This window comes from Enhydra lutris, unplaced genomic scaffold (genome assembly GCF_002288905.1).
Source record: "Enhydra lutris kenyoni isolate GAN:26980312 unplaced genomic scaffold, ASM228890v2 scaffoldscaffold68, whole genome shotgun sequence".
NCBI classification, from domain to species: Eukaryota; Metazoa; Chordata; class Mammalia; order Carnivora; family Mustelidae; genus Enhydra; species Enhydra lutris.
The window spans coordinates 10,196,253-10,212,002 of record NW_019154152.1 but is presented as its reverse complement, the minus strand read 5'-3'; the positions used below and the strand labels follow the sequence as shown (position 1 = coordinate 10,212,002).

The window sequence follows — 15,750 nt, the reverse complement described above, 5'->3', positions numbered from 1 at the left end:
TTGTCCTTTGATACTTAAGCAGGCAGCTTCTTCTTGCCACAATCCACTTTAAAGTTAGAAACAGAGATGGGGGTTAAGGAGTGCACTTTTCTGATGAGCATCCCGTGATGTATGGAACGGTTGAATCACTCTACTACACCCGAAGCAATAACACTGTACGCTAACTGGAAGTGAAATAAAAACTTAAAAAAAAAAAGAAAGAAATAAAGAAACATACTGGGATCTGGTAGAGTCGAAGTGGAATCCCTGGTTACAAATTGTCATTATTATTACTATTTTGTAAATTTTAAATGACTGTCCCCCCTCACCCAAAGACATAGAGTCGGTCACGTGCACACACAAACTGCTACTTAAGGCAGTGATTTGGGTTTTTCTTTGCACTTACAGCATCTTGTCCTTTTCCTGATATTTAGGTGTTGACTGAATAAGCAAATAAAGGCATATCCTGTGGACATGGAATATAATCAGGAAATGCTGCAACTGAAGCCCAGTTCCAGACGATTTCATTGTTGGGACTCCTTGGATCCTCATGCCAATGTCTGGGCTCGGACCATAGTTAAAACTCTGAAGAGTGAGGACCAGAAAATTCCTGAAACAAATGGGGCCATGAGCAAAAAAACAAAAAGAAGAGGTAACTGGTGTCTCATTTGGATCATCTTATTCACCAGGATGTGGACAAATTGCTGTCATAACTGAAGAGTCAGTGGGTTGAGTTAACCAAGCCACTTTAAACATTTTTTGAGCACCAGCTTTTTGTAACATTTTGTACTGGGTGCTGGTATTATAACTATGAGCCACATAGTCTCTGTTCTTCAGGAGCTCCAGATCAAGTTGGTTGTATTTCGAACATTCTGTGAAGTTAAAATAGCTAATGGGGAGATCATTTTCATTTGTAACTTGCAATTGTCCATGACCATGACTGACTCTCAAGGGCCCAGACAAAAGGGCACCTTAGGGTTCCTGGGGGAGAGGGCTTGTGTTCACCAAGGGAAGGCTGGACAGAGAGCTTTTGAAGGCCTGTCAGCCCATCACCCCTCCAGAGAAGCTGTCCTTCCCAACCTTACTCAGGGTGCCTTGTTTGCTGTGAAAGGCAGACATGTGTATGTAGGCGAAGCTCTGTTTCAGAGACATTCCATGGCTGTAAGTGCAGACCACAACCCTCTGCCTGAATCCAACACAGACCAGTACAACAAGGTGAGTGGCTAGCTGTGAGATGGTGTCTGTGCTGTGGGTGAGGAATGTTACCATAAAAGAAGTAAAGAGTGAGAACTGACTGGGGGGCAAGGAAGAAGGTGAGGGCACTGAGGAAGTAGGGCTGAGGAAGTGGGGCTAAGGAAGGGGTAGGAAGCCAGTGCAAACCCTGGGGCCTCAATAAGCTTCATACAAGCTTAGGCTTGAACTTCAGAAGAGAGCTGCCCATGATACTGGCACAGCAGTCAGAAGAAAAACCTGTGAGGGGTGGAGGCTAAGAGGAGTGCACCTAAGACAATGGTTAGTTGTCCCACTCTACCTTGAAAGTCTCTTTCTGGGCCTTTTATAATAGAATAAAGCCTCCTGTTCTTCCAGTATTCTAGATTGTCTTTGGTTTCCAGAAAGCAAGGCTGATACTTCTTCAGAGTCCCAAGTAGGGAAAGTTAGGGCCTCTTCGCCCATCCACTCAATGTTAGCCCAAGCTAAGAGAGAAGTCCCAGCTCAGAGTGGCAAAGCCGCAGACCTTTGTTAATAATCTCACTTAGGCAGGGAAAGAGCCTAGAAGCTAAAACCTAGAATTCTGTCTAGAGGACATGGAGAGCCTTTTCGGAAGTGCTCCTGAGTCACTGGAGGCCTCTGAAACTGACTGAGGAATGATTGAGAGTGTATATTAGTTATCCCAAGATACTGAGAACAGGGAGTAGAGAGAAGGGAGCAACTCTAGAGGCAAAGGAAAGGAGTAATAGTATGAAGAAGACCTACTTCAGTGTGAGATGCCACGGCTGGGAATATAGGAGTATGGATGTGTGTGTGAGAGGTTCTCAAAAATAAATACGTATTTCTATTTTTTATTTATAGTTACTGAAATATGTTTATATCTTTGTTGTCTATATATGAGAATATAGCTATATATTACAATGGCAACTGTTAATATAACAATATATACAAACGGCAAGGTGTTTGGATGGTTGGCTGAAGAACGAACCAGACAAATACTGTTCTTGGTTTTGATATCAGTGTTGTGTTGGATTACAAAAAAGAAGAAATAGCTTTATGTTCATTGTATTGGTATTTATTTAGATTTCTTTCAACTTTAATTTGTTTTAGTAAGTTATTATCCTCAAAATGTCAATGTTTCCATAATTTATGAGTGTGTAATTATACAAAGTTGTGATATTGTGGTTTATAATAAGAAATACATATTTGGTCGTCTTTCCTGCATTTGGCACAGAGCTCCTGAAACCCTTGGAATTTTGTGTGTAATGAGAGCCTTAAAGGTGTCTTTTGTTATGTTAATGAGAAGACTTTTGGACCTCACCGGAAGGATGGGGGGGGGCTTGTAGCCAGGAGAACTCATGTTATGATTAGAGGGTTGTCTCTTTTAGTCATGCCCTCCCCACTACCTCTGATATCCAGGGGAGAAGAAAGGGGTTGGAGGTTGAATCAGTCACCAATGGCCAATGATTTGATCAGTCATGCCTACATAATGAAGCCTCCATAAAAACCCAAGAGGACAGGGTTGGGAGAGCTTCTAGGTTGGTAACTGTGGAGGTGCTGGGAGATTGGCATGCCTAGAGAGGTTGTCGGTGCTCTGCACCCCTTCCTGTACCTTGCCCTCTGCATCTCTTTCACATGGCTGTTCCTGAGTTATATGCTTTAATAATAAACCAGTAATCTAGTAATGGTTCCCTAAGTTTTGTGAGCTGCTCTAGCAAATTAATTGAACCCAAAGAGGAATCTGTGGTTTATAGCCAGTAGGTAGAAGTACAGGTAACAACCTGTGTGTATGTGGTGGGGGAGGGCAATCTTGTAGGACTGATCCCTTAACCTGTGGATCTGATGCTATTTTCGGGTAGACAGTGTCAGAATTGAGTTGAATTCTCACCCTGCTCATGTCTGGGAATTGATTGTTCCTGTGGAAAAATGACCCCCACTCCTTCAGAGGTTGAAATTGGGTCCAGCAACCTAAATTAAAAGTAACTTTTATTTTTCTCCATTTCTAGGCTTTTTCTTGATTATGATCTCTAATAGTATGTGCTTACCACTACTTTTTTTTCCTCCCAAGAGACTGATGTTTATTGCCAAATGTCTGCCTAATTTATGTTCATTCAAGGTACCTGTTAATTTATGGTTATTTTAACTTGCTTTTTTCCCTGATTTTATCCCTATTGTATTTTCCTTTTTTTTTTTTAACCTTTGCTCATTCTCCTTTCCTCCCCTTGCTTCTTGCATTACTTTTTATTTATTGGGGAGTATAAAGTTTTCTCTAAATTAATGTCAGACTATATTTCATACATTTAATGGTGCATTCATTGTCATTAAATAAACTGTAACTACAATTTTGAATTTAGTTTTCTCCAGAAATTGTTGAATTAGGTATTGTTTTTTTAAACTGAATATGGTTGACATACAATGCTACATTGATTTCAGGTGTATAACAGTGATTTGACAAGTCTTTATATTATGCTATGGTCACCATAAGTGAAGTTTTGTTTTTTTAAAAGGTTGTATTTATTTATTTGACAGAGAGACACATAGCAAGAGAGGGAGCACAAGTAGGGGGAGTGGGAGAAGGAGAAGCAGACTTCCCGCTGAGCAGGGAGCCTGATGTGGGGCTTGATCCCAGGACCCTGGGAACATGACTTGAGCTGAAGGCAGATGCTTAATGACTGAGCCATGCAGGTGCCCTACAAGTGAAGTTTTAATTATATAAATACAGCTGACCCTTGAACAACACAGGTTTGAATTGTGCGGGTCACTTATACACAGATTTTGTAAAGGACAGTAATGTAAATGTATTTTCTTTTCCTTATGATTTACTTATAACATTTCTTCTTTTTTTAAGCTTACTTAATTGTAAGAATGAAGTATATAATACATATAACATACAAAACATGTGTTAATTGACAGTTTCTGTTATTAGCAAGGCTTCTAATTAACAGGAGGGTATTAGTAGTTAAATTTGCGGGGAGTCAAAAGCTAAATGTGGATTTTTTTTTTTAGATTTTATTTATTGGGGTGCCTGGGTGGCTCAGTGGGTTAAAGCCTCTGCCTCCGGCTTTTTTTTTTTTTAAGATTTATTTATTTATTTAAGATTTATTTATTTATTTGACAGAGATCCCAAGTAGGCAGAGAGGCAGGCAGAGAGAGAGGAAGGGAAGCAGGCTTCCCACTGAGCAGAGAGCCCGATGCGGGGCTCCATCCCAGGACTCTGGGATCATGACCTGAGCCGGAGGCAGAGGCTTTAACCCACTGAGCCACCCAGGCTCCCCTAAATGTGGATTTTTGACTGTACAGGGTATATGTGGGGTGGCTAGTGCCCTTAACCTCCATATTATTCAAGGACCACCTGTAATTTTTTTAGACTGGCTCTTATTTTATGACCCAATGGCATAAAAATTTATTTTTAAATGCCCTTACAACCTGCCTTTGGGAAAATATTTTATGGCCAACTATATAAATATAGAATTATTCAGTAGGTTTTGGAAAAGGAAGTATATTTCTACAGTAGAAAAGATTAAATTGATATAGTCTCTTTATCAGAGTGTGATAGAGTTTAGAGGTATCTGGCCGAACTCATTGCCTTGGACGTGATAGCAGAAGACTGAGTCAGGAGCCAGCCAGCAAAATGCTAATAACAAGAGTTTAAAGTTCCAGGAATGTATTTTAATCAGAAAAAGGACTTATTAAGGAATATTAGGTAGCTCATGGATGATGCAGGCAGGAACATCATCAAATTACTCTGTAGGTTCACTCTGGTAGAGATGTCACTACTACTTCCACGGTGCATGGTTAACTTGGATCTCACTCTCAAACATGGGCACTAGAAGCTGTCACTGTGATAGCTTCAAGTGAAGTTAGTCTGAGGGGAAGCAAACAGAAAACTGGAGGTTTTGGTGGTGTGCAACAGAGGAACATCACTCAAGAAATTAAGCAAAGCCAAGTGCCTCTGCTTTGTTCTGCTGGCTGCAGATTTTATGGAAACCCTTGTACAAAGGACATGTGTTCAGTATGCTCTAAAGGACATCCTCAAAGACGGAATAGCACTAATGGTAGAATAAGCCCACCTACAGCTTCTGTCAGTAGTCTGTCTGAATTTTTACCCAGTGCACGGATGGCAGTGTCCCCTACGCTCAGTCTCTGCTAGACTCCACGTCTGCGTCTGTGCAGCCAAGTGCTGTATCAAATCAGTCACCTTTATCAGAATCTGCAGCATCTTCCCAGGTGGACAGTGCATCTGTGGACAAAGCAGTACCTGAAACAGAAGACCTACAAGCATCAGTGTCAGATACGGCACAGCGACCATCTGAAAAGCAAAGCAAGGCTCTTGAAAAACCAAAACAAAAATAGAATCACTGTTTCATGTGTAGGAAGAAAGTGCAACTTACTGGGTTTCAATGCTGGTGTGGAAATGCTTAGTGGGGCATACACCGTGACTCCAGGGTACACAGTTGCTCTTACAAAGCTGATGCTGTGGAGAAAAACAGAAAAGAACATCCAGTAGTTGTTGCTGAAAAGATCCAGAGGATTTCAACTCCTGCTGGAATACAAAATCCTTTGATCATCAGCAAACTAAAAATTGACTTAAGGTTTTTTCCCCCTGGTCATTAGGAATGTAGAGCAGTGTATCTTGCATAGACATTTTAATCATGCATGTCATCAGAAGAATAGATCTTTGTTTTTGTTTTGAAAATGACTCTTGACATTTATTTCCATTGCAATTTCTGTGGCTAAAAAGACATAAGTAAACTTTACAAGTATTATCCTTTAAAGATCATTTTAATTTTAGTTGAGAGCAGAGTGCTTTTATAAGAAACATGGAAAAATTTTGGAAGGCCATGATTTTTCCAGTATTAAACATGCATGTGTTGATCTTGCTGTTTATTTTCTGGTTGTGTGTGTACATAGATTTTTTCCACAGCACAATCTCTGTTGATGGTGCCCCTTCAGGGCACAACTAGTTATGAGTCACTGGACATATCTTCATCCTTATGGCTGCTTCTGGGTTTTCATTAACAGAGGTTCTACATGTACCTGTTAGCCACGTGTGTGTCTTTTTTGGAGAAGTGTCTGTTCATGTGTTCTGTTCATCTTTTGACTTGACTTTTTTTTTTTTTTTGGGTGTTGAGTTTGAGACGTTCTTTATAGATCTTGGATATCAGCACTTTATCTGTAATATTAGTCAGCCATCAGAAAGGATGAATACCCAACTTTTGCATTAACATGGATGGGACCAGAGGAGATTATGCTAAGCAAAATATGTCAGGCTGAGAAAGTCAGTTATCATACAGTTTCACTTATTAGTGGAACATAAAGACTAGCATGGAGGATCTTAGGAGAAGGAAGGGAAAAATGAAGAGGGGGAAGTCAGAGGGGGAAACAAACTGAGGTTTTTATTTAATTTTTAAATTTAATGTTATTATTTTTTAAGATTTTATTTATCTGAGAGAGAGAGCATGAGAGAGGGGAGGGTCAGAGGGAGAAGTAGACTCCCTGCTGAGCAGGGAGCACAATGCGGGACTCGATCCCAGGACTCCAGGATGATGACCTGAGCCAAAGGCAGTCGCTTAAGCAACTGAGCCACCCAGGTGCCCCCAAACTGAAGGTTTTAGAGGGGAGGAGGGCGGGAGGATGGGTGAGCCTGGTGACAGGTATTAAGGAGAGCATGTATTGGATGGAGCACTAGGTGTTATACACAAATAATGAATCATGGAACACTACATAAAAAACTAATGAGGTACTATATGGTGAGTAACATAACATAATTAAAAAAAGAAAAGTAAAAAAAAAAACAAACCCCAAAGGTTCTACATATGTTAGCATATGGTTTCTTTGCACCCATTATTTATGTCTGAATCATTTGTAACAGGAGAGTATGTGCTGATAAATTCTAAGTTTGTGCATTTTTAAATTTTTTTGAGTGGGGGAAGGAAAATCTGTATGCATTTCATTGCCAACTGCAGGTTTCTTTCTGATTATGTTCATTGGCCTGTGTGTATATAATATGAAGAATGATCTGAATTAATTGTGTTATATTTATGTTTATCCACCAGTCTTTGATTAAATAAAAAGGCAAACCACAAAAAAAGAAGCTGTCACTATAATCTTTACCTCTGCTTTTTCTAGAAGATGGAATCTTTTTTATTTTTATATTTGTTAAAATTTTTAATTTTTTATTAACATATAATGTATTATTAGCCCCAGGGGTACAGGTCTGTGAATCGCTAGGTTTACACACTTCACAGCACTCACCATAGCACATACCTTCCCCAATGTCCATAACCCAACCACCCTCTCCCTCCCCACCCCCTGCAATCCTCAGTTTGTTTTGTTACATTATAGTTTATCTCCCTCCTGATCCCATCTTGTTTCATTTATTCCTTTCCTACCCCCCAATGCCTCCACATTGCCTCTCAACTTCCTCCTATCAGAGAGATCATATGATAATTGTCGTTCTCTGATTGACTTATTTCACTAAGCATAATACCCTCTAGTTCTATTCGTGTCGTCGCAAATGGCAAGATTTCATTTCTTTTGATGGCTGCATAGTATTCTATTGTATATATATACCACATCTTCTTTGTCCATTCATCTTTTGAGGGACATCTAGGTTCTTTCTATAGTTTGGCAATTGTGGACATTGCTGTTATAAACATTCAGGTGCACGTGCACTTTGGATCACTACATTTGTATCTTTAGGGTAAATACCCAGTAGTGCAATTGCTGGATCGTAGGGTAGCTCTATTTTCAACTTTTTGAGGAACCTCCAAACTGTTTTCCAGAGTGGTTGCACTAGCTTGCATTCCCACCAACAGTGTAGGAGGGTTCCCCTTTCTTCTCATCCTCGCCAACATCTGTCATTTCCCGACTTGCTAATTTTAGCCATTCTGACTGGTGTGAGGTGGTATCTCATTGTGGTTTTGATTTGTATTTCCCTGATGCCGAGTGATATGGAGCACTTTTTTATGTGTTTGTTGGCCATCTGGATGTCTTCTTTGCAAAAATGCCTGTTCAAGACCTCTGCCCATTTCTTGATTGGATTATTTGTTCTTTGGGTGTTGAGTTTGATAAGTTCTTTATAGATTTTGGATACTAACCCTTTATCTGATATGTCCTTTGCAAATATCTTTTCCCATTCTGTCAGTTGTCTTTTGGTTTTGTTGATGTTTTCCTTTGCTGTGCAAATGCTTTTGATCTTGATGAAATCCCAATAGTTCATTTTTGCCCTTGCTTCCCTTGCCTTTGGTGATGTTCCTAGGAAGAAGTTGCTGCGATTGAGGTCAAAGAGGTTGATGCCTGTGTTCTCCTGAAGGATTTTGATGGGTTCCTTTCTCACATTGAAGTCCTTCATCCATTTTGAGTCTATTTTCATGTGTGGTGTAAGGAAATGTTCCAATTTCATTTTTCTGCATGTGGCTGTCCAATTTTCCCAATAGCATTTGTTGAAAAGACTGTCTTTTTTCCATTGGACATTCTTTCCTGCTTTGTTGAAGATTAGTTGACCATAGAGTTGAGGGTCTATTTCTGGGCTTTCTATTCTGTTCCATTGATCTATGTGTCCGTTTTTGTGCCAGTACCATACTGTCTTAATGATGACAGCTTGTAATAGAGCTTGAAGTCTGGAATTGTGATGCCACCAACTTTGGCTTTCTTTTTCAACATTCCTCTGACTATATGAAGTCTTTGATGGTTCCATATAAATTTTAGGATTATTTGTTCCATTTCTTTGAAAAAAAAATTGATGGTATTTTGATAGGGATTGCATTAAATGTGTAGATTGCTTTAGGTGGCATAGACATTTTCACAATATTTGTTCTTCCAATTCATGAGCATGGAACATTTTTCCATTTCTTTGTGTCTTCCTCAATTTCTTTCATGAGTACTTTATAGTTTTCTGAGTACAGATTCTATGCCTCTTTGGTTAGGTTTATTTCTAGGTGTCTTATGGTTTTGGGTGCAATTGTAAATGGGATTGACTCCTTAATTTCTCTTTCTTTTGTCTTCTTGGTATATAGAAATGCAACTGATTTCTATGCATTGATTTTATATCCTGACACTTTACTGAATTCCTGTACAAGTTCTAGCAGATTTGGGGTGGAGTCTTTTTGGTTTTCCACATAAAGCATCCTATCATCTGCCAAGAGTGATAGTTTGACTTCTTCTTTGCTGATTTGGATGCCTTTAATTCCTTTTTGTTGTCTGATTGCTGAGGCTAGGACTTCTAGTACTATATTGAAGAGCAGTGGTGATAGTGGACATCCCTGCCAAGTTCCTGACCTTAGGGGAAAAGCTTTCAGTTATCCCGCATTGAGAATGATATTTGCTGTGGGTTTTTCATAGATGGCTTTGATGCTATTGAGGTATGTACCCTCTATCCCTACACTGTGAAGAGTTTTGATCAAGAAGGGATGCTGTACTTTGTCAAGTGCTTTTTCAGCATCTATGGAGAGTATCATATGGTTCTTGTTCTTTCTTTTATTAATTTATTGTATCACATTGATTGATTTGCAGATATAGAACCAACCTTGCAGCCCTGGAATAAATCCCACTTGGTCATGGTGAATAATCCTTTTAATGTACTGTTGGATCTTATTGGCTAGTAGTTTGGTGAGAATTTTTGCATCTGTGTTCATCAAGGATATTGGTCTGTAATTCTCTTTTTTGATGGGATCCTTGTCTGGTTTTGGGACCAAGGTGATGCTGGCCTCATAAAAGGAGTTTGGAAGTTTTCCTTCTATTTCTATTTTTGGAACAGTTTCAGGAGAATAGGAAATAATTCTTCTTTAAATGTTTGGTAGAATTCCCCTGGGAAGCCATCTGGCCCTGGGCTCTTTGTTGGGAAATTTTTGATGGCTGCTTCAATCTCCTTACTGGTTATGTGTCTGTTCAGGTTTTCTATTTCTATTTCCTGGTTCAGTTGTGGTAGTTTATATGTCTCAAGGAATGCATCCATTTATTCCAGATTGTCAAATGTGCTGGTATAGTTGCTCATAATATGTTCTTATAATTGTTTGTATTTCTTTGGTGTTGGTTGTGATCTCTCCTCTTTCAGTATATATTTTCTTCTCAGGACTGACTTTGCTGTGTCCCACAGATTTTGAAATGTTGTGTTTTCATTATCATTTGTTTCCATGAATTTTTTCAATTCTTTTTTAATTTCCTGGTTGACCCATTCATTCTTTAGAAGGATGCTCTTTAGCCTCCATGTATTTGGGTTCTTTCCAAATTTCCTCTTGTGATTGAGTTCTAGCTTCAGAGCATTGTGGTCTGAAAATGTGCAGGGAACGATCCCAGTCTTTTGGTACTGGTTGAGATCTGATTTGTGACCCAGGATGTGATCTATTCTGGAGAAAGTTCTGTGTGCACTAGAGAAGAATGTGTATTCTGTTGCTTTGGGATGGAATGTTCTGAATATATCTGTGATGTCCATCTGGTCCAGTGTGTCATTTAAGACCTTTATTTCTTGTTGATCTTTTGCTTGGATGATCTGTCCATTTCAGTTGGAGAGGTTAAAGTCCCCTACTATTATTGTATTATTGTCGATGTGTTTCTTTGATTTTGTTATTAATTGGTTTATATAGTTGGCTGCTCCCACGTTAGGGGTATAGATATTTAAAATTGTTAGATCTTCTTGTTGGACAGACCCTTTGAGTTTGACATAGTGTCCTTCCTCATCTCTTATTATAGTCTTTGGCTTAAAATCTAATTTATCTGATAGAAGAATGGCCACCCCAGCTTTCTTTTGATGTCCATTAGCATGGTAAATTATTTTCCACCCCCTCACGTTAAATCTGGAGGTGTCTTTGGGTCTGAAATGAGTTTCTCGTACACAACATGTTGATTTTTTTTTTTTTAATCCATTCTGATACCTGTGTCTTTTGATTGGGGCATTTAGCCCATTTACGTTCAGGGTAAGTATTGAGAGATATGAATTTAGTGCCATTGTATTGCCTGTAATGTGACTGTTACTGTATATTGTCACTGTTCCTTTCTGGTCTACTACTTTTAGGCTTTCTCTTTTTTGCTTAGAGGACCCCTTTTTTTTACTTTTTTGCTTAGAGGACCCCTTTCAATATTTCCTGTAGAGCTGATTTGGTGTTTACAAATTCTTTCAGTTTTTGTTTGTCCTGGAAGCTTTTTATCTCTCCTTTTTATTTTCAATGATAGCCTAGCTGGATATAGTATTCTTGGCTGCATGTTTTTCTCATTTAGTGCTCTGAATATATCATGACAATTCTTTCTGGCCTGCCAGGTCTCTGTGGATAAGTCTGTTGCCAATCTAATATTTTTACCATTGTATGTTACAGACTTCTTGTCCTGGGCTGCTTTTAGGATTTTCTCTTTGTTGCTAAGACTTGTAAATTTTGCTATTATATGATGGGGTGTGGACCTATTTTTATTGAATTTGAGGCGGGTTCTCTGTGCCTCCTGGATTTTGATGCTTGTTCCCTTTGCCATATTAGGGAAATTCTCTACAATAATTCGCTCCAATATACCTTCTGCTCCCCTCTCTTTCTTCTTTTTCTGTGTAACTGTCCCTCAGAACAATGTGTGACTTAAAGTATAACTCATGAGAAATTATACTAGTTACCAAGCATGTTTAGATATAGCCTTAAGAAAAACATATATTGGCAACAGGCCTCTGGGGGAGAGGACGATATACGTCCTTGAAGCCAAGCAGGTGGGGATGCCTGGCTCACTCAGGGCAGAACGCTGCCTGCTTCATGGAAGCCAAGCAGCTGGGAACGCCTGGCCCACTGGGGTGGAATGCTGCCTGCTTCATTTTTCCGTTATTTCCCCTTCCCCCCCTGCTTCATTTTCCCATTATTTCCCCTTCCCCTGAGAGCACCTGTGGCTAATTAGATGAGCCCTTTGAATGTGCTTTCTCAACTGTAAACTTTATACTGCTTGACCAGATATATTTTGCCTTCCTTCTTGCTTATCTACAAGGTATATGATTAATATTTAGCCTTCTTCAGCTCCTTTGGTGATTACTGTCTATATCTAATAAATATGGGACTGAGGAATTGTTCGGGTCAACAGTATTTTCTACTGTTGTCCCCTGCTTCCTTTCTCTTGCAGGTGACTTGTTTGTGCCTCATTCTTCTCCCGTGCACTGTCAGGAAGTGGCATTCTGGAATTCCAGTTATTCTAATGTTGTTTCATCTTATGGTATCACTTATCTCTTGAATTCTCCCCTCATGGTCCAGTAGTTGTTTGTCTCTCTTTTGCTCAGCTTCTTTATTATCTGTCATTTGGTCTTCTATATCACTAATTCTCTCTTCTGCCTCATTTATCCTAGCAGTAAGAACCTCCATTTTTTATTGCACTTCATTAATAGCTGTTTTGATTTCAGCTTGGTTAGAATTTAGTTCTTTTATTTCTCCAGAAATATCTTTTATTTCTCCAGACAGGGTTTCTCTAATATCTTTCATGCCTTTTTTGAGCCCAGCTAGCACCTTGAGAATTGTCATTCCGAACTCTAGATCTGACATGTTACCAATGTCTGTATTGATTAGGTCCCTAGCCTTTGGTACTGCCTCTTGTTCTTGTTCTTTTTTTTTTTTTGTGGTAAGTTTTTCTGCCTTGTCATTTTATCCAGATAAGAATATATGAAGGAGAGAATAAAATACTAAAAGGGTGGAAAAGACCCCAGAAAAATGTGCATTAACCAAGTCAGAAGAGACCCCATATCATGGGGGGGGGGGGAGAAAGGGGGTAAAAAGAAGTTAAAAAAATTTAAAAAAAGGAAAAAAAAAAGAAAAATAAAATTTGTATATTAGACTGGTGAATAGAACAGAGCCACTCAATCAATTTTGGGAGTATTTTGTTCTCTTAGAAGAAACTACCTCCAAAAATTTTAAAGAAAAACATACACACACATACACACACACACACACACACACACACACAAAATAAGGGTAAACACAATGAAGGGAAGTCATATTCTGACTGTAAAGATGAGAATTTTTAAAAAATTCTAAAAAAGGAGTTGATAAGTTGGCTGGGAAAAGAAAGAAGAAAGTGGAGAGAATTTGCTTAGGCTGGAGACTAGAACAAAGCCCTGTGCTAGATTTAAGGTATATTTTGCTCTATTAGAAGTTGTATCCCAAAATTTTTTAGAAGAAAAAACCCTATGTGTGTACAAAAAATAAGGTTAGATACAATGAAGGATAAAATATGACTATAATAATGAAGGTTCAAAAAGATTTTTTTTAATGAAAGGTATTGTTAAGATAAACTAGTTAAAAACATTAAAAGAAGAAAGAGTAAAGTTAAAAAAATTAGAATAAGAAAAAAATAAAATTAAAAAACAATTAATTAACTTTGCAAGACTAAATAATCATGGGGAGAAAGCCATGAATTCCATGCTTTGCTTTCTCCTCCATTGGAATTCTGCTGTTCTCCTTGATAAGTGAGCTTGGTCTTGGCTGGATTTCTTGCTGATCTACTGGGGGAGGGGCCTGTTGTAGTGATTCTCAAGTGTCTTTGCCTGAGGCGGAATTGCTCTGCCTTTGCCAGGGGCTGAGCTAAGTAATCTGCTTGGTTCCTCTTGGGAGCTTTTGTTCCCTGAACACTTTCTGTAGAGTTCTGGAGGCCAGGAATGACACTGGCGGCCTCCCAATCTCCAGCCCGGAAGAACCAAGAGCTCAGGGCCCCACTCCTCAGTGCGCCCTCTGAGAAAAGTGCTTGATCACTCCCATATCCCTGCGCGTGCCAAGCTCACCCAGCCTGTGACCGAGCATCTCTGTCTCTGGCACACAGCCCTACCTGGAGTCTCCAAACCCAGCAGATCCCTGCCTCTCTTCCAGGGCGGTCTCCCTGGATCTGCCACTTGTGGGATCCCTGCTCAAAGAGCAGTGGTTTGACTGTGCCACGGATCACAGTTTAAGGTAACCTCGAGTTGAGAGCTCACTCCTCAGCTCTGTCTCTGTAGCCAGCTTCCCCGCTCTAATACCTGCAAGCTCTGCTACACTCAGACACTCCCAATCCTTCTGTGACCCAGCGGGATCTGAGCCCACGCTATCCCCAGAGGGTTCCACCCCCGCTTAGCCTCTGGAGCGATGTCCTTCAGTGGAGCAGACTTTTAAAAGTTCTGATTTTGTGCCCTGTTGCTCCACTGCTTGCTGGGAGCTGGCCCCTCACCCTGCAGTCTATCTTCCCGTCGCTTTGGATTCACTTCTTCGCAGGTCCTACCTTTCAAAAAGTGGTCAATTTTCTGTTTTTAGAATTGTTGCTCTTCTCTTCAATCTCCTATTGGATTTGTAGTTTTTCAGAATGGTTTGATAAACTATCTAGCTGATCTCCTGCTACGTGATGTCATCTCAGCCTGCTACTCCTCCGCCATCTTGACTCCTCCTGAAGATGGAGTCTTCTATTAATGATTTTTTACCAGCACAATTCAATGTAGCATCTTCTTTTTTATGTTCTTAGCTTCCAAGTCTGCTTCTTGCAAGTTTACATGATTGACAGCACTAGATCACATGCTTTCACCCATGGTAATAGATTGGATTATTGTTTCCATCGATTTTCTTGTAAGGGCAATATACAACCCCATCCATGGCCTTATGACCCAGAGTGCCTATATATAGGTGGAGAATACTTCCCCAGGCCATTATCAGACTTGGCTATATGACTGTCTTGGATCATTGGAATGAGAAGTAAGGATGTGTTTCAGTTTCCTACAGAAGATTTATGAGACATGCTTGCACCACTTCTTCATATTTTCCCTCTGCCACTGTAAAGACAAGTCTCAAAGAAGAGCTTCTCCTTCAGCTAGGGTCCTAGATAAGAAGACCTATGGATCAGAGTCCCAATATTCTACCTGCAGCTGAGGACATGACAGATGAATGAAAAATGTTTGTTGAAAGCCCCTGTGATTTTGGAGTTTTTATTATGGTAGAAAAGTTGATTAACTAGCCAGGAAGTTGAGTTTATGGCTTCCATCTTGGAGGGATGTAGAATCCTAAGGAGGGAAATTCCTCAAAGAGGAAGACCAGTCCAAATGCTGAGTGGCTACAGTGAATGACAAATATCCACTACATATACCAACTCTACATTCCTAAAAATTGGAAAACACACATAAGTTCTCAGAACAAAATGTGGCCACCACATTGTATAATAGCATTTCTTTTGTCAAAGGATGTTCACATGAATGTTGCCATCACCAGCCATAGTCCTTACAGAGAAATATAATGTCATCTATGGAGGGGGCAGAAAGGAAAAACAAAGGATTGATGGTTTCAAGTTTTTGAAATTGTTTTTTGTCAATCAGTGCCCATTGTTTGGTGTATACAGCCAGACTCAGGAGTGTCCCTAATTAAGAAGTTAGAAGAGTGATGCTATGATTTTCACACAACATGAAACAAACTAACAAACTTACTTAACAAACACTTGCTTACTTAAACAATCTTCTTTTGAGAATGGTTTATGAAAAACTTCTTTTCTCAATTTAGGAATTTTCAATGTTCCATTCTTCCCTTAAGTATTATTATGTGTATTATAAAACCTCTATATTTTCCTATCTCCTCTTTGTCCCCATACTTTCCAAGCATCCCA

At 39.5% G+C, this 15,750-nt stretch overlaps 1 pseudogene; it reads left to right on the top strand.

Moving 5' to 3' along the window:
- The first annotated feature begins 453 nt into the window (after positions 1-453).
- On the top strand, positions 454-5,802 carry LOC111159329 (annotated as a pseudogene).
- Positions 5,803-15,750: the final 9,948 nt, after the last annotated feature.